This window comes from Desmodus rotundus, chromosome 5 (genome assembly GCF_022682495.2).
Source record: "Desmodus rotundus isolate HL8 chromosome 5, HLdesRot8A.1, whole genome shotgun sequence".
Classification (NCBI taxonomy): Eukaryota; Metazoa; Chordata; class Mammalia; order Chiroptera; family Phyllostomidae; genus Desmodus; species Desmodus rotundus.
In genome coordinates, this window is record NC_071391.1 from 47,176,229 (window position 1) to 47,200,479 (window position 24,251).

The window sequence follows — 24,251 nt, forward strand, 5'->3', positions numbered from 1 at the left end:
TTGTGGCTAAGTTATTTTGAACTCACTGGCCCCTGATTTATTCATCTTTAAAATGAAAGTAGTAACAATGTCTCCTCAAGAGATGATTTGATAATTAAATGAAGTATGTGAAATCACCCAGCACAATGCAACTGCCTCTGGGGGGAAACTGTGAGTCTGAACCTGATGGTTGGCTGAGACACTCTAATAGGAGTCTATGTGGTCAAAACCAAAAAAAGCCGCAGTGTTCGGGGCACCATGAAAGTTGGCATTTTGGCTGAGTTCTAAAAATTAGAATCCTCTTAAATCTTCCTCAAAAGTATGAGGAATTCTGGCCCTTTGGGGAGACATCACAGAGCTTTATAAAATCAACCCACAACATAACATACAAGAGCTCTGAATTTGTAGCCAAAAGACCTAAATGTGCTCTGGCTCTGTCCTTTACCAGTTGTGTTACCTAAAGAAAGTTGTTTAACCGCTCTGATCTCAATTTCCTCATCTATAAAATGGGGCACTAGTACCGCTTACCTTACTGGATTGTTGGAAAGAATTAAACAACGGCTAACTGGCTGGATAAATGGCTAAATGGTTGAGAAAGTGCCTGATAAACTAAGACTGTCATTAACACTTATCTCAAAATGAATATCCTTGAGATCAACACCTCTCCATCCTTATACCATGACAGAATAAACTTAAGTAATTTTTAATTTTTAAATTACCACTGGAATTAAATACTGTTAAAATGTGTATTATAATTTTTTCTCCATGCCCTGCTCCTCTAAAAGATTTTGAGGGCCTCCAGGTGAAAGATCATGTGCCTCAGCAATAAATGTCTTTGAGTCTATAAGTGAATCAACGGGCCTCTAGTACTTTAAAGAAAGTCTGCATGGTAGGAAATGGGTCATCCATCCAAAAGCATTAAGGGCTTTCCATGTGCCTGGCAATGAGAGACTGACATGACCCTTGCCCTCATGGAGTATACCATCTAGCAGAGAAGACAAACATGGAACAAATGATTACAAGCATAATGATAAATTATTTCTAAAAAATACAGATCTCTGGATGCTTAGACAAGGCAAGAGCATGCGGTCACAGAAAATTTAGAGTGTAAGGTACCTTCAAGGTTAGCCAGTGAGTCAACATACTTTCTTTTCTTTCTTTCTTTCTTTCTTTTTTTTTTTAAAGCAACCCAGTAGTGTCCTAGCCAGGTAGCTCAGTTGGTTAGAGTGTCGTCCTGACACACCAAGGTTGTGGGTTCAATCCCCGGTCAGGGCACATACAAGAAGCAACCAATGAATGCATAAATAAGTGGAACAACAAATCGATGTTTCTCTCTCTCTCTCCTTTCCTCTCTCACTCTAAAAATCAATAAATAAAAAAATCAAAAACAAATAAATAAAGCAACTGAGTAGTAAACAATCTCTCCCCATCCCAATCACTGCACCCTCACCCTTCATGCAGCTAGTCTAGAATCTAGGTCACCTGATTGCTAGAGGCTACTGTTCTTTTCACCATTCCAATTCACAGATTTCTAAACCAAACAGAAATAGATGCTATATATAAAGTTAGAGGACAGTGTTTATTTGTGGTGGGGAGAGCCTTAAAAATGTCACGATGGATTATGCTTGCCCATTAGTTCTCTGAAGAAGGTACACTCCAAAATGCAGAAATAAATATTTCTGTCTCTTGAAGAGATCAGGGGAAAACAACAACTCAAAAGTGTCTCTTACATATGCTGCAAAACCTTGGTCTTGGCTCAGGCATACCAATTACTTTTTGAAATATCTGATATTACCTTGAGTATTTTTTAATATAAAGCTGTACTTTCTCAACATAAGATTGGAAGCACAAGCTATTCATGTTGGGGTCCATTACAGAAATAGAAGATTTGGAACAATTTTTTTTGTAGTATGGGTTTCAATTTAACAATACATGCCTTTAAAAAGGGCACGAGGCCTTAGGAAACTAGGAGGAAAAGAGTAAATTAAATCCAAAGTAAGCAGAAAAAGAGAAATAAGAATTAGAGTAAAAATCATTGAAAACTGAAAACGGAAAATCAATAGAGAAAAATCAACAAAATCATAAGTTTGTTCTTTGAAAAGACCAATAAAAGCAATAAGCCTCTACCCAGAATAAGAAAAAAAGAGAGAAGACACAACTTACTAATATTAGACACGAAAGAGAGGCAATCACTACAGATCCCGTGGAAATTAAAAGGACAATGAAGGAATATTATAAACAACTCTAGATGAAATAGAGTCCTTGAGAGACATCATGTGCCAAAACTCACACAAGAAAAAATAGATGATCTGAATACTTTTATATCTATTAAAGAAATTAAATCAATAATTAAATATATTCTTTTTTCATGTTTTTTAAAGATTTTATTTATTTATTTTTAGAGAGAGGGGAAGGGAGGGAGAAAGAGAGGGAGAGAAACATCAATGTGTGGTTGCCTCTCAAGTGCCCCTTAGTAGAGACCTGGCCCACAACCCAGGCATATGCCCTAGACTGGGAGTCAAACTGATGACCCTTCTGTTTGCAGGCTAGCACTCAATCCACTGAGCCACACCCGCCAGGGCATTAATTATATTCTAAAACAGTAAGTACCAGGTCCAAGTGGGTTTACTGGTGAATTCTACCAAACATTTAAGAAAGAAGTTATACCAATTCTCTACAATCTCTTTCAGAGAATAAAAATATAAAGAATAGCTCCTAACTTATCCCATGGGTCCAGCATTACCCTAATATCAAAACCAGACAGAGACATTACAAGAAAAGAAAACTACAGGTCACTATCACTCATGAGCATAGATGCAAAAATCTTCAACAAAATATTAGCCAATCAAATTTTTTTAAGTATTAAAAAAATTATACACATGACCAACTGGGATTCATCCCAGGTACATAAGGCTGATTCAACATTCAAAAATCAATTAATATAGTCCATCCCATCAACAGACTAAAAAAAAGAAAAATCACCTGATAGTATCAATAGATGCAGAATAAACATTTGACAAAATCTAATAGCCTCGTGACAAAAATTCTCAGTAAACTAGAAAGAGAGGAACTTTCTCAACCTGATAAAGACTATAAAAACCTATAGCTAACATCATACTTAATGGTGAGAAACTTAAACTTTTCCCAATAAGATCAGGTACAAGGCAAAGCGTCCCCTCTCACCACTCCTTTTAAGTCCTTGCTAGTGCAAGAAAGCAAGACAAGGGAAACATGTTCCCAGGTGAAGTGATCATCTATGTAGAAAATTCGAAAGAACTGACAAAAAAAATGTCCTGACACTAGTAAGCAATTAGAGCAAGATTGCAGGATACCAGGTTAATTACAGAAGTCAATCACTCTTCTACACATATATACTAACTATAAACAAGTGGAATTTGAAATTTAAAACAGAATATGATTTACATTAGCACACCTCAAAATGAAATACCTAAGGTACAGATCTAACAAAATATGTACAAGATCTTTATAAGAAAAACTACAAAACTCTGATGAATGAAACGAAAGAAAGAAATAAGCATATATTCCATGTTCAGGAATAGAAAGACCTAATAATGTCAAGATATCAGTTGCTCCCAACTTGATCTATAGATTCAATACAATCCTAATAAAAATTGCAGCAAGTTATTTTATGGATATTGACAAGCTTATTTTAAAGTTTAGTTGGAGAGGCACAAGACCCAAAATGGTCGACACAATTTGAAAGAACAAAGCTGAAGGACCAATGCTACTCAACTTCTAGACTTACTGTAAAACTACAGTAATCAGAACAGTATGGCATGAAAGAAGAGACAACTAGATCAATGGAATGGAGCAGAGTGCCCAGAAATAGATCCACATAAGTACAGATGCAGGAGCAAAAGTAATACAATGGAGCAAGGACAGTCTCTTCAACAAATGGTGCTGGAACAACTGGACATCTGCATGCAAAAAACCCAACAAATCTAGACAAAGACCATACACCTTTCACAAAAAAATAACTCAAATGGATCACAGACTTTCATGTAAAACACAAAACTATAAAACTCCTGGAAGACAACATAGGAGAAAACCAAGATGACCTTGGGTGGTGATGCCTTTTTACATAGCACCAAAGACATTACCCATGAAAGAAATAATTGAGAAGCTGGACTTCATTTAAATTAAAAACTTCTGCTTTGCAAAAGACACTATCAAAAGAATTAGAAAATATGCCAAAGATTGGGAGAGCATAGTTGTAAAAGACATGTTTAATAAAGGACAATTATCCCAAATACAGACAGAACTTTTAAAACTCAACAACAACAAAACAAACAGCCTGATTAAAAAATGGACCAAAGACCTTAACAGGCACTTGACCAAAGAAGATATACAGACGAAAAATAAGCAAATGAAAAGATGTTCCATATCACATGTCATCAGAGAAACGCAAGTTAAAACAATTAGATACCACCACCCACCTTACCACCGCCAAAATATAGAACACTGATAACACCAAATGATGATGAGGATGTGGAGCAACAGGAACTCACACTTTGCTGGTGGGAATGCAAAATTGTGCAGCCACTTTGGAAGATAGTTTGGCAGTTTTGTATTAAAACTAAACATAGTGTTACCATGTGATCCAGCAATCATACTCAAAGGAGCCGAGAACTATCTAAGCCCAAAACTGTACAAGGGTGTTTAGAGCAGTTTTATTCATAATTGCTAAAACTTCAAAGCAACCAAGATGCCCTTCAGTAGGTAAATGGATAAATAAACTGTAGTACATCCAGTGCTAAAAAGAAATGAGCCATGAAGGCATGAAAATACATGGAGGAAACTTAAATGCATGTTACTAAGTGAAAGCCAATCTTAAAAGGCTAGATAATGTATGACTCCAACTATATGACATTTTGGGAAAAAGCAATAGGATAAAAGACAATAAAAAGATAAGTGGTTGTGGGAAAGAGGGAGTGCAGGAAGAATAGAGAATTTTTAGGGCAAAGAAATACTCTGTATGATATTATAATGACTTACATACATCATTATGTATTTATCCAAACTCACTGAATGTACAATACCAAGAGTGAACCCTAATGGAAACTATGGACTTTGGTTGATTATAATGTGCTAATGTAAGTACATCCATGGTAAAAAATGTATCATTCTGGTAAGTGATATCAATAATGAGGGAGAGACTATTCGTGTGGAGGGGCAAGGGTATATGGGAAATCTCTGTACTTCTCTCTCAATTTTGTTATAAACCTAAAACTGCTCAAAGAAAATAAAGTCTCTATTTTTAAGGCAACAGTTTAGGTGAAAGAGTGGGGAGTTCAAGTGATTCCATTTATTGACTGTGTGTTTTGGGGGCAGGAGCAGAGGCTGTATGGTTCACTACTGCATTCTCAGTGTCTAATGCAACGGCCAAATCAAAGTACAGACATATCTGGGAGATTGTGGGTTCAGTTCCAGACCACCGTTAAATAAAGTGAGTATATCATATTAAAGTGAGTTGTAATCTTCTTGCAGCGGAGAGTGAAAACCACAATATCTGTGAAGCACAATAAAAGAAGGTATGCCTGTACATTTGTTGAAAGCCTGAATAAATGAAGGAACCGCTTAAATTTTTTAATAGAAGCAGGATCTGAACCTCTGACTCTCTATACTCCAGGGATGTCTATCCAGGGATGTTAGAGAGTAGAACACAAGAGCTGCATCCATTTATCAGGGAAGATATCCAGTACCCAGCCAGGAACCATCTCTCGTAACACTGTATTTTCCAAAGATTGTTACAAGCCCAACAGGACGTACAGTCTAATTTTCCTCCCCATGTATCTGAGCTGGACTAGCCCAACCAATAGGATGCAGTGGGAGTAATGCTGTGTGACTGCCAAAGCTAAGCCAAAAATGGCCATTCATCTTTTGCCTGGTTCTCCTGGATGCTCCCTAAAAAGAGGAGGCTCCTTCATTCACAAATATTTGTTAGGAATTCCTACTATGAGTCAGTTTTTAGACATTTTGTTAGGCACTGAGAATACCATAATGAACCACTCAGCCACTGCCCCTGTCCTCAGAGTTTATGCTCTAGAGGAGGAAAGAGATAAAGGGCAGTTGAGACAGACTAATACATCCTATAATTACAGTGTGTAAGAGATGCTCATAAAGAAGCAAACATAGAGATTTGCTCAAGAATGGCAAGACAAGAAAGAACACTCCAAAATGGTGACATTTAAACAATCACAACAGAGGAGTAGTTAGCCATGTTGGAGGGAGGAGCGGGGAAACATGTTAGGGAAAGGAACAGCATGGGCAAAGGCACTGAAGCAGGAAAGAACTTGATAAGCTCCCAGAGGAACTGAGAGCCAATGAATGTGGCTGGAACACGGTGGAGAGCAGCAGGAAAACTAGAGCACAGATTTTTGAAGCAAGAGTATTGGTTTAATCATAGCTCTGTGATCACAGCACATCAGGGGAGTCACCTCTTAAAATTATAATTTAAATATTATTTAAAAACCAGATTTATATAAGTTTAATATAGAACAAAAGAACTCAAGTAATGAGTACTGATATTGAATACTATATGACTAAACGTAGTCACATAACAAGCACATTATTCAAAAATGGGAATATTTCCAAGACAAAGGAACATATGATTTGAAGGCCTTCCTGTAATTAACCTCTTTAAAATTTCAGGACACAGAAAGACAGAATTGACTCTCTCATTGCCTCATTAATGGTGCCTTTCATAAATCATGCCTGATATGACCTAATTTTTTTAGCAGTCATCTCAAAATGTTTCACGGAAACCACAGTCCTTAAAGAGGGAGAATGATCAAGGCTGTCACCACAGGGCACCCCGTCCCCTTTACAGAATCCAGAACACCTAGGGGGCTCCTTACACACCCTGCCCAAAGAATCTGTCCTCTTATCAGATGTCAAGCTCCTGATAAAGAAGAAATGAAGTTTACAGATTATTTCACACTACTGTCAAACATCTGTCCCTGCACCCAAAGACAACTGAAGTAATCAGCTGAAGAAAACTACTGGGGTAATGGTTTCCAGAAAACCACCGCACAGGCCTGGGACCTACCAGCAAATTTTAACAAGGTTCTTTGGTCTAGCAGTGTCTCTTACACTGGCTGAAACTAGTAAGTTCCAACTCTAAGTGAGCTGGTAAAATTTTTTATGGTACAGAAGTTTCAAGAAATATATGTGCTATTATTTTCATAATAAGATTGATTTTAGTCTTACAATTCAAAAGGATTGGTGGCTTTTTCTGCCTGTGCAATCTAGCCTGTGAATGTTGATTGCACTCTCGGTGAGAATTGTAGAAGAAGGAGCCCTTTGGCCCCTTCTCCAGAACAGTGTGAATGACAGATACCCCTATATTCGTGTCTGTACTATTGTTGCAATACCTGTGGAACCCTCTAAAGGGACTGCTCCTCAGGAACAAGACAGCTGAGACACACCCATTCCCACCCACCTTCTGGTCGTGAGCACTTCACCAGGCTAAGGGCCCTCCCCCCTTTTCCTTCCAACTGAGTCCAGGGGTGGCAGGAGACAGAAATAAAGCTCTGTTCTTGTTTTCACTCATATTTAGTCATGACATTTTCTCTAGTGAATAACTGAGCTCTTGTTTTCATCATCAGAACTAGGAAATTAGTCTCTAACTGGCTAAAACAACCACATAGCAACCTCACCAGTAAGCAAAGAAAACCAAGGGAGCCTGCGACTAATGCCTGCAGACAAGAATGCTTCAGTGGTAGTAACAGTAGGGAAGGGGTAACCCAGTATTTGATGTACACCACTAGACCACTGGCACATCCTGAGGCCTTTATTCTGGGTTTGAATCTTGTAGTTGGTACATTAGGGCAAAGAATAATTCTCCAGCACTGGACAATAGCATTCCTCACTGAAAATTCTCATGCTTGATGGATGAGGGATAAATCATTTGCAGATTTTATCTGTGGCACAGGAAATCTGGGATCACTAGATGTCAAAGAGGGAAATCTCAAGGAAGCTGAAATTGCAGTTGAGAAAGGAAGGAATCCTACTGTACTTTGGTAGAAGAGAGAAAAAATAAAAATAAAAAAGAAAGTAATGAAGCAATAGCTTGGGTTCAAGTTATTTGACTCCCATACCTAGGTCATGATTTCCCTCTCTTATGACCAGGGATATTTTGTCAGGGTCCAACATTCAATTTTTTAACTGACAAAAAAAATGTGTGTGTGTGCGTGTGTGTGTGTATATATATGGTTCTGTGCAATTCCTAAAAAAGATCTATCCTTAGTCCATCAAAAGGAAAGAAAAGGTACATGGCTGTCGAGCTGGCATTTCAAAAAACAGTTTTATGGTTATTTATTACCCCAGCATGAACCTGGGTCATTAGGACTCTTGTTTGCTATGCCAGGCACTTTGCAGCATCCTAGATGCAGAGGCTATGACAACCAATGTAAAAAATATTGAGAGGGCTCTGTTGGGAGCATTTGTATGAACATAACCAGCAAACCCTCCAAGGCAGAGTGGGGCAGAAAGGGCACTGGTGAGAGTCAGAGAGTCAGAGAGCCAGAGCTGAAGTCTTGGCTTCTCTAGTTACTCATGCTAAAACTTTAGGTCCATATTTCTCTTGGCCTTATTTCCATGTATGGTAATTACCCTTTACTTCATACGTATATCGTAAGTACTGTAAGGCTTTTAACAAAAAAGCAGCAGTTCCCTACCTCACTCCTGATTTCTGTTTCCCAAAGGCAATCATTTTCAACTTTTAGCTCTTTCTCTTAGTATTTATCTCTTTATTTCAAAATAAAAAAGGCTTATACTGGCTTTTTGTCAACTTTAGTCACTATCATCTTTCTGTTATGAGGATTTGTTCTTTTATAACACGATCATCACCTCTACAGCCACCCATACACATGTGCACATACTTCCACTAACATAGTTGCATCACAATTTTTAGTTAAATTAATATTTAGGACATACCAAGTCCATGGAACATTACTCAGCAATCCAAAGGAATGAACTATTAAAGCACACAACCATCTGGGTAGATCGCAAGGGCATTATGCTGAATGAAAAAAAAAAAGGTCACACATAACCCTGTATGATTCCACTTATATACTTATCTTGAAATGACAAAATTATACAAATGGAAAACAAATTAGTAGTTGTCAGGAGTTAGAGACTAGGGGGCAGGAGGGTGTGCTCTGACCACAAAGGAACAGCATGAGGGAAACCAAATATTCCTGATTACTATGGTGGTTACACACACCTATGCATGTGGTAAAATAACATGCTGCACCAATGTCACCTTCCTGGTTTTGGTACTGTGCTATAGTTTTAAGATCTAACCACTGGAGAAAACTGGATAAAGGGTATATAGGACCTCCCTGTACTATCTTTGCAACATCCTAAAACTCTAGAATTATTCCAAAATAAAATGTTTTGAAAAATACTCACAGTTTACATTATTTTATGATTTTCACAGCTAAGATACATAGTGCACTATGACTACACTGCCTTTCCTGGACAACTAGAATTCTAGTTTTTCCTAGAATTAAGAGTTGCCTTATTTTTAATTTGCCTGGTTTTAATATCCTTTTACCCAATTCATCTCCAAATTCTCCAAAATAGAGTTAAGGGTCCCCTTAATGTGGTCATATATGTCAGATAATTTGTTGATTTCATTTTATCTTTTCTTTAAAATATCTCTCTTGGAGAACTCCAACCTCTGTTCTAAAATGGTCACTCTCTCTAGTCTCTAGGCCTCCTGCACAGCCGTGGTCCTGCAATGCACCTCAACCATCATTCTAGGATTTCTGCTCACTGTTCTATATTGGATACCCTGTTTCCTGGACCCAGGCCTTCCTCTTTCTTTTCTATCCATTATGGTTCATCAAACTACCAAGTTTCCTAAAATAGCATACATAAGGAAATCTTTTGAAAGACCTGAAAATGTCTTATTCCCTCCTACATTCATATTCGATTGTTAGTTTGGATGGGGTATAGAATCCTAGGCTGGAAATAATTTCTTCCCAGAATATAAGGCAATTCTTCTTTCTTCTAGCTTCCAATATTGCTTTTGAGAAGTCCAATGCCTTTGTTACCCATTAATTTAATATCATAAGCTTTTATGATATTCTCATTCTACCCAGTGTTCTGAAATTTCATGATGATATGTTTCTTTTTTTATTCCTTGTACTAAGCACTCGATGGGGTTTTCAACCTAAACACATGTGTACTTAAATTCTAGGAAATTACATTATTTCTCTGATGATGTCCTTCACTATGTGATCCAACATCTAACTATTAGGAGACCCAGAAACTTAAAGGGAAAAAACTAGAGGAATTGAAGGAAAATTGTCAAAAATAATTAGATCAATTTTCTTAAATTTAAATAAACCTGAAACTGATCCTCTAATTTGTTTCTTTCTTCTGTTTTCTACTTGTTTTTATCCTTTATTTCTGATATATTTTAAGGGTCCACAAGTTCTTGTTCTCTGATCATTCCCCTTTTTATAGGGCCCTATTATTGTTCCACTTAGGCAAGACTTCTCTGAGTTTTTTTCCCTATTTTCTTTGCCTTTCTGTGTTGTCTCTCTTGTCCTCTCCCTTCCCCCTGCTCTCTTTTGGGGATAGAGTTCATTTTATCTGTTTGTTTTGATTTGTTACTCATATTAGAGGTTTTTCTAGAACATTGGGTGATCTTTGTCTAGTCTTTGATATTTAAGAGGAAGGTACCCACAGATAGACTGTATAGGCAGCAGCGCATGTTAACGACTTCTAGGCTTTGCTGTTTCGGAAGAAAATGCCAACCCAGTTTTTTACTGAGGAGGCCCTCAAATGTCCGTGAGTCAGTTTCTCAGAGAGGAATCCTCCAATCTCCCACCTGAGGAGGATAAGCCTGACTACCTATATCTAGAAGCTAAGAACTGGATGGAGACCTTCACTTAATCTGTTTTTACAATGTCACCTCTCTTCCACTCGCAGCTAAAGTTGGTATTTCCAAATCTAGGGCCTCTCTGATATTATTTCTTTAGAGAATAAGACTCCAAAGTTATGCTGAAATAAAGAAAGGATCTTTATTATAAAAGATTTTTCCTTACATAACCTCTGAACTCCTATTTTCGGCTCCCCTTTCATCCTAACATTCAAGATGCCAAGACCCTCCAACATGTAGGGATTTCCAGGGTGCTGCACCACAAAATGGCTTTGTTCCTGGTCGCACTCCCTCAGCAGCTGTGGTTTTCTGCTTTCCCTAATCCACCAAGTCATTCATCACCTGTCCCTCTTTTCCCTCTGTCGTCTACTCTCTTAGCCTTTGTGAGCTAATACTAGTTTTATTCCATTTCAATGGAGTTTTTAAAAGAAGGTTAAGATGTATATTTTATAACCATTTTATTTTTAAATCACAAGCTCCCTCATGAGGCTCTTGAAAGGACAAAAGATAGAAAAAATATGAAAGTTCTTGGAAAACTCATAAAGTAAATGTTCAATAGTAGTAATAGTATGCTATTTTTAAAATGGTTACCCTAACATAAAGAAATTTTCTCTTTGTTGCTCAAGTTTTGCTAAAGCACCAAGTTTTATAAATAAAACATCAAAAAATATTTGCAGCATATATATCAAAAGATGAGTAACCCTAATATGCTTAATAAGAGCACCACCCGCCTCCCCCCCGCAAAAATGATGAGACAACCTAGCAGAAAATGTGTGATAAATGATGCAAAATTCACAGAATTACAAATGACCAATAAACATTAAAAAATATTTAACTTCACTAGTAATTAGGGAAATGAAAATTAAGACAATGAAGTATTTGTCTCTCATTGGATTGGCAAAAATTGTAAAGAATAATATCCAGTGTTAGCAAGGTGTGACAATGTTCCCAGTAATCAGCAAACACCTAAAAAAAAAAGGGGGGGGGCCTTCTTGCTCTTCAGTTCTAATTCTAAGCTTACCCCTGGCTCACTATATGACTCTGAACAAGTCACCTCCCCTCTCTGGACCTCAATTTCCTCATCAGTTTATTAAAAAAACAAGAACTAAACCAAAAATAATTTAAGAGTATTTAACTTGCTTATCTCACAAAAGTGTTGTGAGGAAAACAGCGGCACTGGCCATGAAGGAACTTTGTAAACTTTACAGCTCACTACAATCTTGCAGTATGTATGAGAAGGAATACAAGAGTATTCTCAAAAATTAGCTGCTTATTGTTGGCTAAACATCCTATGAAGGAAACAGCTACTTGTCCAAAAGAACTTCAGGAAGAGAATTAACAGGAAGAAATCTAGGTCTGGTTTTACAATATAACTTTAAACAAGTCTACTCATCTCTGTGTTTCAGCTTTTGAAGATCTCAAAGGATTCTATAACTGTGTGATGAAAAGAGAAATGAAATGCTTGAACTAGAACTGTTGTAATTCAAACTTGCTCCAGTCTCTTGCCTGAAGAGGCTAAGTAGAGATCACAAGTCAGCTTTGCAGGAACATCTAGTTTACTGGTCCATAAAACATTTTTTTACTGGCCAACCCTTTTTGGCTTAAAGTAAAGAAATAGCAAAAGAGATTTTTACTTGCTTTTAATGAGGTTGTTTTAGAGTCCTTTGTGTATTTTGAGCAGAAATCTTCTATCAGATATGTGTTTTGGAAAGATTTCCTCCCAGTTTGTGGCATGTTTTTTTAAGTCTCTGAACACATTCTTTTACAGAGTAGTTTTTATGTTTATAAAGTCTAATTATTAATTTATTTCTTCATTAAACTCCATGTCCACAACTTAAAAAAAAAAGGAAAGAAAAAGAAATAGCAAAACACAGCTCAATCACACCTCCTTAAAGGCCTTTGACAATCCCTCCTCAGTCTTGTATACAAAACAATGGACCCAGAAATACAAGCTACTGGAAGTTTTGTACCACAATTCGGCCTTTGTACTCTGCTTTCTCTACAGAGAGCAACTGGGAAGAACACAGTCAGGACTGCAGCTTGGGAAGGAAACGCTCAGGGGAAACGTCGACATGACTGGTAGCAGAAAGAACACCAGCAGACCAAATAAAACTGCCCATAAAGGAAATGACAAGAGCCCCCCACTGAACAAATTAATCAATGAGTATTTATTAATAAGCCCTGACCCATTCCCCAGGAACTATCCTGCCCTCAGGAGCCTTTCCCTTCAGATCTCCTAAGAACAGTCACAGGAACTTAATTAACACTCCACATACACAAATACTATGCGCCAGGCAGCCCAACAGACACTTCTATTTACATTAGCCAGTTTCTTTACAAACCAAAACCTATTACTGAGGAATTATTGCCTCCATTTTACAGATCAATAAAGTGAGGTTCAGAGAAATTCACAAACTTACCCTAAATCATGGATCGCGATTATTGTCAATCTTATTTATCATTATTGTCATTTTAATGTGAGGAAACTAAGGCTCAAACAGGATGATAACTATTTAGTCATAAAGTAGCACAATGGGGCTTTGCCCAGGTGGTTTTGCTCTTAAAACCCACGCTAGTTCCACTACATTACCTTTCCTGTTCACAAACTGAAAGAGCTCAACTCTACTGAGTATGTAGTTAAAAATAAATGACATGTTCAGACTTCTTCATCAGTTCCTTCCAAAGAATAAACGTCATCATTTCTCAAAAGCAGCACAGCAGCAGCGTTTACTGCCAGGAAAATCACGGGAGAAGGTAGTAACTCTCCTAAGCGTCAATGATAGCACCAAAAGAAACTAAGGACAGGTGCCACCAATCCCAGGGCTTCTCACTTCCTGACGAAATCACATGCCCATGTCAGACAATCCCAGTGGCCACCCCAGAAGATCACAAAATAACCAGCTGAATAATTTGATTAGCGAATTCTGATTTACTGGCCTCTTCCAATGCTTTTAATGCAAAGCTTTTCTCTTAACAGTATCTCTTCTGGGCCATATGCAAAACCCTGACCCTTCAAGCAATGAGACAAACATCAGCGTCCCCAGCTCTGCCTGGCTGATGACCTGAGAAAGTAATAACTGACTCTCAAGCCTAAATAATTTATTTAAAAGCTTTGTGTGTGTTGGCCTAGAAGCAACAAATACACCAGCCTCATAAATTTGCTTCCTGATAATAATTAAGTGGTCTATCTAGTTTCAGACCCTAGAAAGTGGGACAGGCCTCTTGTAAGCCGCTAGTGCCAGATTATAAATAAATAAATAAATAGATAGATAGATAGATAGATAGATAGATAGATAGATAGTAATACCCTGCAGTCAGATAGCAACTTCTTCCCAAATAGGGTTTCTGAAACTCAGGCTCAAACTGGCTTATTTTAAGTGGCAATTATAAGCAAACAGTATCATTGCAAATGCTGCTATTTTGCTCTGTTGTTACTTGCCCAGGCCCAAGTAGCCAGAAACACAAATCAATTCTAGATTTCTACTTCCATCAGCTAACACAAACTCTGTGCTTACCCTCATAAGTTGGGAGAAAGGAAGAGGATGTTGCCCTGTTCAAATTTTAGAACAGCCAAACCTAGGCTAGCTTTGGCACTTACTAGTTATATAACTTTGGTCAAGTCCCTCAACCTTTCTGGGCCTCAGTTTCTCCATCTATAAAATGGGGATAATACAATGGTCTTTAGTGAGAAAATGAACTAAATTGCACAGAAGATACTATTACAAGAAAATGAACTAAATTTCTGAGGAATATACTTACAAAATGTACCTACCCTAGAATTCATATTTTCATACTTTAGGGAAGGGGATGTAATTAATATCACATGAGTATACTTTTTGGTCCTCACTCGAGGATATACTTTTTTTTAAGGGAGAGAGAGAGGAAGGGAGAAGGAGGAAGGAAAGGGAGATGGGAGAGAGAGAGGAAGGGAGAAGGAGGAAGGAAAGGGAGAAGGGAGAGAGAGAGGAAGGGAGAAGGAGGAAGGAAAGGGAGAAGGGAGAGAGAGAGAGAGAGAGAGAAACATTGATGTGAGAGAAAAACATAGATCAACTGCCTCCTGTACGCATCCAGACTTAGGTACCATATTTTGCTCTATAGAAAGCACTCCCATGTATAATGCACGCCCATGTTTTTAGCCCAAACTTTCAGGAAAAAAATCTTTCATTTTAATTTTTTAGTTCAATTTTTTATTTACTTATATTTAGAAACAAAATCAATTATTGTGTTCCAGGGTACTTATTTTGCATACAGATATCATTATTGCTTTCTAGAGTTACACTTTTAATGCATAAGCATCAATAAAAGTATTAAAAACATTCATATAGATACAGAATTAGTACTACCCATGTATGATGCGCACCCTTATTTTTCCCCTCAAAGATTTGGGCAAAAAAGTGCACATTATACAAGACAAAATACGGTATATGCCCTGACTTGGGATCGAACCTGCAACCTTTTGGTGTATGGGATGACGCTCCAACCAAGTTAGCCACCTGGCCAGGGCTATTTCACTGTCTTCACTCCAGCACCTAATGCAAGTTATGTACAAGATGGGCACAAGACAAATGGCATTCAATAAGGTTTCAACTGCTACAGAGAATGCCTGACTGCAATCCCTTCTAAGATAGTCAGACTTAAGCCAACCTAGAGAAACACTTACATTTCTCAATTGTAGAGACTTTTCTTCATTCGAACTGTATTTTGCCGAGCAACTCTTGTAGTGCCAGGCCTCTCTGGGGATAATACAGATACAGAAACAAATATGACACTACATCAGCCACTACTGAGCTCACGGTGCAATGAGGAAGACAAATAGCAAAACATATCATTGTAATACACAAATTACAAATTTTTGCCTTAAAGCTCCAAACCAATTTTTCATTGCCCTGCTCTGTGATACTTACTGGACTGGACTCTGCAGACTACATTTCTCCTTTCCTAGCTGGTTCAGATAGGTTCTGCTGGAAGGAGACTACAAGGCTAAGTGAGAAAGAAGAGACTTTTTCCAGGGTTTGGTTTTTCTAAGAGGCAGCAAGAAGATGTGGTAGATTTCAGCACAGTGGCTCTCCCAATTCTAAGGTGACTGCCTTCCAGCCAGTTTCTTCTTCATCACAGCATCAAGCAGCACATTCTTGGGACAGCCATCCACTCTCCTCAGAGGTCTGAATCTCAGTCCCTTGTGGAGCTCTCTTTTCTTAAGCTTCTAAATTCTTCCTTTGTTCACTTTCCCCTCAGCCCTAGAGATTGATGGTAGTCGTTTTCTGAAGTTACCACCCTATTATACCTTAGAGTTCTCTTTTTTACCTCTTTTAGAAGTTAACTACTTTTTACCTAGTTAACTCTTTTTTTAATGTTTCACATTTTTTTCCTTTTTATGTAATTTATTAGGATGACACTGGTTAACAAAATCATACTTTGCCCTGGCTGGTGTGGCTCAGTGGACTCAGTGCAGGCCTGTGAACCAAAGGGTCGTCGGTTCGATTCCCAGTCTAGGGCACATGCCTGGGTTTCGGGCCAGGTCCCCAGTAGAGGCCGCATGAGAGGCAACCACACACTGATGTTTCTCTCCTTTTCTTTCTCCTTCCCTTCCCCTCTCTCTAAAAGTAAATAAATAAAAATCTTTTTAAAAATTATACCTGTTTCAGGTACATAATTCTACAACACATCATCTGTACACGGTATTGTGTGTTCACCACCCCAAGGAAAGTCTCCGCCCTTCACCATTTATCTCCCCATTAGCCTCCCCCACTGCAGCCCCTCAACCCAGTAATCACTACATTGTTGTCCCATGTCCATGACTTGCTTTCCTTTTTTTTGGTCTTTTTTTGCTGTATCCCTCCACTCCCCCACCCAGACCCACCCAGACCCCAATAGCTGTTAGCCTGCTCTCTATCTATTTTGTTGTTGTTAGTTTATTTTGTTCATTAGATCCCACATGAGTGAAATCATATGATACTTATTTATTCTGACTGGCTTATTTCACTTAGCATAATGGTCTCCGGGTCTACCCATGCTGTCGCAAAGGGTAAGATTTCCTCCTCTTTTTTTTAACAGTCGAGTAGTATTCCACTATGTAAATGTATCATCACTTTTTTTATCCATTCACCTACCAGTGGATACTTAGGATGCTTCCAAATCTTGACTATTGTAAATAACACGGCAATGAACACAAGGGTGCATATAGTCTTTCAAATCAGTGTTTTGGGTTTCTTTGGATATATTCCCAGAAGTGGACTTTCAGAGTCATAAGACAGTTCCATTTTTAATTTTTTGAGGACTTCCCATACTGTTTTCCACAGTGGCTGTACCAGTCTGCATTCCCACCAACAGTGTACTAGGGTTCCCTTTTTCTCCACATCCTCACCAACACTTGTTGTCTGTTCATTTATTGATGAGAGCTGTTCTGACAGGTGTGAGGCAATATCTCATTGTGGTTTTAATTTGCATTTCTCTAATGATCAGTGATATTAAACAATTCTTTGTATTAAATCTTACCCGTTCAAATTATTAGTGCAGCTTCTACTGCTTCAGCTGCACCCTGACTGCTCTAACTAAGCAGGGTAAGTGCTGAGATACCTGTCTTCGAGTCCAGACTCCGTATTTTACAGATAAGAAGACAGGAGTTTCAAAGATTGGAAGTGATCTACTGACGGTCACAGAGTGGTAGAACGGACACTGGAACTCCCGGGTCCTGACTCTCGGTAAACAATACGCATGCACCAAACCCTTCTGTGTCCAGACTCTATGCTGGCAGTTGAAAAACACAAGAGACAAACTACCAAATCCCGGCCTTCGAGGGGGCCAATATCCAGTAGGGGATACAGACACTGGTTGGGGGGGGCAGGGAGAGAGAGAGTTCTAGGGCAGGGTGACCAGCACTAAGACAAAAAAGGAATTACTAGCTCTGGGAGGGTGAGAAAAGGCTTCCTAGAGGGCTTCATTTCCCCACACTTTATTCCCTAAACTGAAGGATTCCGGAGCTGAATAGGTTAAAAAACTTCAAAATAAACCTATAACCTAGGCTTAAGAAACAGAAGTAATCAAACGATAAACTTCCACCCTGGGCATAATCAAAAATACCATGACTGGTGAAACCTTCCAGAATAGGAAGCAATACAGAAACAAATTACAGATGAACACTTGCTAGTACTTTAACTCAGGAGAGAACGGCACTGGCTTACAAAGGGCAACGGGAGTTTGAAGAAGAGAGGTATCAGGAATCAGCCTGGAAAGCTTTTTAGAGGAAAGTATAATTATCCTAACTAAGCTCTGAAGAAAGGCTTGCAAGACTGGAGAGGAGATGCAGCCTGTTTCAGAGAACACTTGCATATAAGTAAGAATACTCCCACGGTGCGCAGATGCTGGCACAGCATAACTGGAAGAGGCCTGAAGAGCCATGGCCGAGAGAGAGGAGGCCTAGTTTACCTGACTCTCTGGTTCTAGCTGAATCAAGCTTCCCACTGATTTCCTCACACAGCAGGTTCTTTCATATTTCTGAAATTTTGCACATACTGTTTCCTATGCCTACAGTGCCCCTCATTCCCTGTCTAAAGCTGACCTATCCTGCAAACACAAATCAATCATCACCTTCACTGTAAAGTTTTCTCCAATCACCCCCCTCCCTTGATCTGGGAACAATTAATTATTCCCTGTTCAGTGCTCTTTGAGTATCTCTCGATTATAGTACTTTCTTACACTACAATGTAATTATTTTTATGTTCCTTCCCAACTAGACCATGAGATTCCTAAGCAGAATATTCCCCAGTGTCCATTATTGTTCACAGTAGACAGCAGGAGCTCAATAAATGTATACAGAATTATTTTACTCAACTGTCTAGGCAAACTCAGCCTTTAAGCTTAAGAATGAATGGATCTGAAAGCCCTAAAATTCCCTGATTCATGGTGAATCTCTCCTGGGGTCCAGAATATTAGGCTAGAAACTAAGTATTTTTGTTTGAGAGCTTTAAGTATTTTCCTTGTGCCAAACTGGCAATGCAACTGTGTGACTTAAGCGCTTCCACTAAAGGAATTAAAATTTGTTGCAAGTCCAAACACAACAGTTCTTTATCTTCCTCCTTTATGTAAAATGGAAAAAGAGCCTGAGAATTCCAATCAGCTGAAATCGTCCTAGGGAAGAGGATTTAGCTGTTTACTAACAGTTCAAACTATTGCTGTCTTAATATCCATGTGGCTGGTATATCTTCTCTTTAGGCAGCTCAAATCAAATTTAAAGAGGAAGAATCATGTACTGCAATCAGAGAGCAGGATTTGGAGTCAAAGGAAGCAAATGAGTTCCAATTCTGCCACCTTTATTTTACCAGATGACCTTGAACAAGTCACTTAATCTCTCTGAGCTTCAATTTCCTGAGGTGGGAAATAGGAAAAATATAACCATCCCACTGTTGGTTGTAAGGATCAAATTGTAAGGATCAAATGAGGACTACTCCTTACTGCACTGAACTCTAATCTTAGGACACATACAAAGGGACAGAACAGAGAAGGGACAGAGCACTAAGATTTGAGTCAGATAACCTGACATTAGGCCGAGCTCTACCACTCAATTACGTGATGGGAAAAAGTCATTTAATCATTCTGAACCTCAAATTGCCCTACCTATGGAGCAGGAATAATCTTACCTGCCTACTACATTGTAGAATTACTGTGAAGCTTAAAATAAAAAAGGAGACGATTCCGGTGAAAGCAATTTACTTGACAAGCCATGAAGTTTTATTATAATGCCTCAGTTCTACAGAATTCAGCAATCCAATAACCTTGTCATTCTGGAACAGAGAACTAGGGTTACATCTTCAAAGCCAAAATAACTGTCTTCAATTCTTCACACTTCGCTACTAGTAGAGTCCCCAGGGCCTCATGCTTCCCTAAAAAACAGATCTAATAAACTCAGTAATTTGGGAGCACCCATATATGCTTAGGTGGGAAGTGACAAAGTAAGAAAGGAGAACAATATTGTTTGTTGTATTTCACAAACAGCAAGAAAAAAAATGTGAAACAGTAATTCCAAAACATCCGCACAAATGTAAAAAACATAGCGCTCATCAAAAAGGTGGCCTTAGCTTTTGTTTTCGTTCTAAAGTACAGTGTATCAAAGTTCTTAGTGTAGAACCAACAGCTCCATGGGCATCAGTGCAACACAGAGGCAGAACAACCGATGTTCAAAATAATGAACTTGAATCCCAAAAAAGATTAAATAATATTTTGTCTACTCTGAAAAGGGGGATATATAATGTATTTCAGACCTTACTTTTGATTTTTTTATAAGGCATAAAACCATAAAAACAAAGAGAAATGGAGAAGACCAATAGCCACAAAATACTGAAAGCCAGAAAGCAAATGAACAGTAACTGACTTATCAGATCCAAGAAAGATAACTACTAAGCCAGCAGTGAAAAAAATTAAAAAATAACAATTTAACCTGTAACCTCCCCTCCCCCCAACAAAGTTCAGAAACTGGTAGCTCTACGTTTGGGTTTTCTTTTCCTCTGGAAAGGGTAAAATAGAGGATCTCTAGAAAAAGTGAATAGCAGGCACAGTTGAAGGCAGGGGTACTGTACTGAAAATAAAGAGTCTAAGTGAGTGAATACTGAGGGCCTCCTGGCAGTCTTCTTCCCCCATTCAGCTCCTAGACCAGTGGCAGCCAGTCCTATGACCTCTAGGAAGGTGACCAGAGGATCCTTTCAGAGAACCCGACCCACTCTTGTGGAAAGATAAAAAATAATGACATTGTTGTTGTCCCACAAATAGCCCAGGCAGACCATACAGTGAGCTCAACAATCAGTATTTAAAATTTCCAATCAGCTTTTTAGTATCCCATTTAAAAGTAAGGGCACCAAAGATCCCCAGACATTTAGGGAATGCTCCAAAACGAAAAACACAATTCAGGCCTATTTATATCAGAAGAAAAACGAAAAACACAATTCAGGCCTATTTATATCAGAAGAAACTTGAGGATCCAAATGAAAAGTTATTTGAATGAAAGCATAACAAAAGGAGAGAGAGAAAGAAAGCATAAGTTATGCTTTTCTTGACCAAAGTTTGCCAATGATTTAAAAATCAGACCAGCTGGACCTATGCCATCAACCTGATAACCAGCTCTAATAATTCATTTTATTGATGGGGTATTCACTTAATCATGGATAAGAGGTATAATAAAATATAATTCGCTAAGTCTGGCAAGGTACTGCATTATTTCTGCATTTATTTTTCTAATTTTAAAGATATCTGTTGTGGGGTGCAGTCCAAGCCCCGCCAACAACAAAAACTGTACGGGAGCTGGGCGGTGCGTAGACTGGTGCATCAACACCCACAGGCCCCATGCACCCCACCACTTTTGGGGGATGTTTTACAAACCAAACTTGACCATGCACATGCCCACCTGACCTCCACCTACGGCAATGTCCTCACAGTACCACCAGCTGCTGAGTGACTAAGAGGCAGCATCTCTAGGCTACACCAAGCGAACTGGGAACAGCCAGGTGACCCAAAGCAAATACACAGAACTCCTGGACAACATTGAAGAACTGGGGAAAGAGATCAGAGCCACCGAGGTGGGAAGCAAGAGTGGGATGAAAAGACTAACGCTAGAGGACTGGTTTGAAAGTGCTTGGCTTAAATGGAACAGAATGCCAGATCCTAGTTGCCTCATTAGCATGGAAGGTTTTCCATCTTCCAAGAAGTTACAGTTCATCTGAAATTTGTTTCAAAATGGTAACAGTTTAGTTTCTATTCCTTGTGCCCCTCCCATGGTTCATTAGGTTCTGAACCTATGTCTCTAAGATGGATAAGAGATTTTGCAGTTGATTAGGATTTGTATTTTAAATAGTTAGGACTACACAGGGTTTTTTTTGTTGGTGTTTTTTGTTTGTTTCTTTGTTTTAGCATTGATTCAAAAGATACACATATAAGCTACCTATCTCACATCCAATAGCAATTTGTTTCAAAGATATCATTGTTTCTCTTTTGAATATATTTATATTACTCAAACTGTCCTTTGTTTCTCTTCTTAAACTAATATAGCTCTTAAGGTTACATTTTTAGTACATACTGACAGCACACTTTGTTTAGTTGGTCCCTGGTTCTCCATGGCCATACAGTACAGATTCTGCTTAATGTAACTTCATTTTTATTTATTTATTTATTTTTTTGCTTAAGCATTTGCATGACTTAGTGCTTAGTGCTTCCCTTAGTGCTCCTAAGGGAAGGGAGCAAGAGAGAAAGCTAGAGAAACATCAATGGGTTGTCTATCAGTATGCATCCTGAGAGTTCTGACCCAGGAAGAAAACCGCAACCCAGACATGTGCCCTGACAGGGAAATCGAACTGGTGGCCTTTTGCTTTGCAGGACAACGCCCAAAGAACTGAGCCACACTGGTCAGAGCTGAAGTCAATTTTTAAAATGCACAAGTTATAAACAGAAAAGAAAATGCAACTGACCAAACCTCACTTAATGAGGACCCCTCAAATTTTTCCTTAGGCTGTGTGTAGACTTCAGTGCTGCCTTTCTTGTAATTTGATCTGGAAGAAAATGACTAACACTGTTTGCATTTTTGTATGTATTTATTACTTGATGTAATGAAACTTATTTATTTTCATTAGCAAAAATAAAGGTATCTGTTGTGAATACATATAGATAAACTAAGTATCTAAAGAAGGCACTAAAATAAAATAGCCAATGTATCATAAACAAAAGCATTAAGAGACATCATTCTGTCTACTAATCACGAAGGCTACAGCATATAGTTAAAGAGTTTTGTATGTACAAAATTCTAGGTGAACCCTAGAATGGGAAGCCTCTCATCCTATGGCACCCCACCTGTAGAAGCCAGGGAGAACTTCACAGAAAACATGGTACTTAAAGAGTTTTTTAAAAAATTATTTATGTATATTTAGAGAGAGAGGAAAGGAGGGGGGAAAGGAGTGAGAGAAATGCAATGCAAGAGAGAGATTTGCTGCTGCCTCTTGCACGTGCCCTGGCCAGGGACTGAACCTGCAACCCAGGCACGCGCCCACCAGGAATCAAACCCCCATCCTTTCAGTTTTCAGGACAATGCTCCAACCACCTGAGCCACACCAACCAGGAACAATGAAGAGTTTTAACAGCAAAGATGATCAGATTTGAATCTTGGAAAAGACCATTTGGTGATGACATAACAAATTGGGGCTGGGGGGCTACTGACTATAACCTTCCAAGCTATGTACTTACTGTTCCTAAAAGGCAGTTCTCATGCTTGTAAACTCCAGGTCCTGCTTCAGTTAACTGGGAAGCAGGTCATTCTGTCTCTAAGATACCATTAGCTACCAGAGACACTAATGGTCCCCCTGAGTAAACCAGTATCACAAGGCCTCCACCACCAGGTTCTTTTTTCTTTTCCCTCCTAAGGTCTTCTTTAAAAGAACAAAGACTGTGTTATGTTACCTTGTAAGAGTATATCTCTCAGCCTGGTTTCAAGGAAGATAAGCATCCACACCAAGCCCTCACCCTCCCAATTCCCAATGACCATGGCAAATTCCAGCCACTTTTCAGAGTTACTTTAAATTAATACACATACACACACACACACAATCACTTGTATACATATCTGAGTTCCCCACGTACACTCCTTAAGGAGATGGGAAGAAAGATAGAAAGGAATTATTTAATGAGCACCATTAATGTTTGATTCTTTCCCATACAGTTTCTCACTTAATCCTCACCACAACCTTGAACAAAGCAGATATTTATATACCCATTTTCAGAGATAAAAACTATGGCTCAAAGAGATTACATGATTTACCCAAGATCATAAAGCAAGTATAAGGCAAAGCTGAGATTTCAGCTTTGATGTCTATGGGTTTACCAAGGCTTTTCCACTACCTCACACTAGGTTTCCCTTATGTTATTCATTACTGAATCTTCACTGAAATCATTCTGCTGAACTGCATTACATGAAGCCACTCACTGAGTAGAACAACTGCCTGGGAAAACAAAGCGCCGATGGAAAACTTGGACAATAGATGCAGGTACCAAAAAAAAAAAAAAAGGAAAGAGAAGAAAGAAAAGAAAGGGAAGAGAGGGAGGGAAGAGAGGGAAGAGAGAAAGAGAAAGAAAGAAAGAGAAAGAAAGAAGCAACAGCAGCAATCCCAACAAGCTCTTTGAAGACCTAGCTGATATTGGCAAGGATAGAAATAGCCAAACCCATGCTGACAGAACTCAATTCCAAAATTTTATCTCCTCCTCAGCCAGGCCCAGCAGAGTCCCTGGTAAAAATACTACCTAGCCAGGTACATATCACAAATGAATTCCAATAAGCAGATGCAATCTCCCTCCCTGAGGCCTTCCCACTCTTACAAAATGACCATTA

At 38.6% G+C, this 24,251-nt stretch overlaps 1 protein-coding gene and 1 pseudogene across 3 annotated transcripts in view; one reads left to right on the plus strand and one right to left on the minus strand.

Moving 5' to 3' along the window:
* Nucleotides 1-24,251, minus strand: part of FAM168A (family with sequence similarity 168 member A) — a 187,707-nt gene that overhangs the window by 97,586 nt on the left and 65,870 nt on the right. The gene's annotated exons all lie outside the window — the stretch shown is intronic.
* LOC112315914 (cyclin-dependent kinase 2-associated protein 1 pseudogene) lies at nt 21,307-21,631 on the plus strand (annotated as a pseudogene).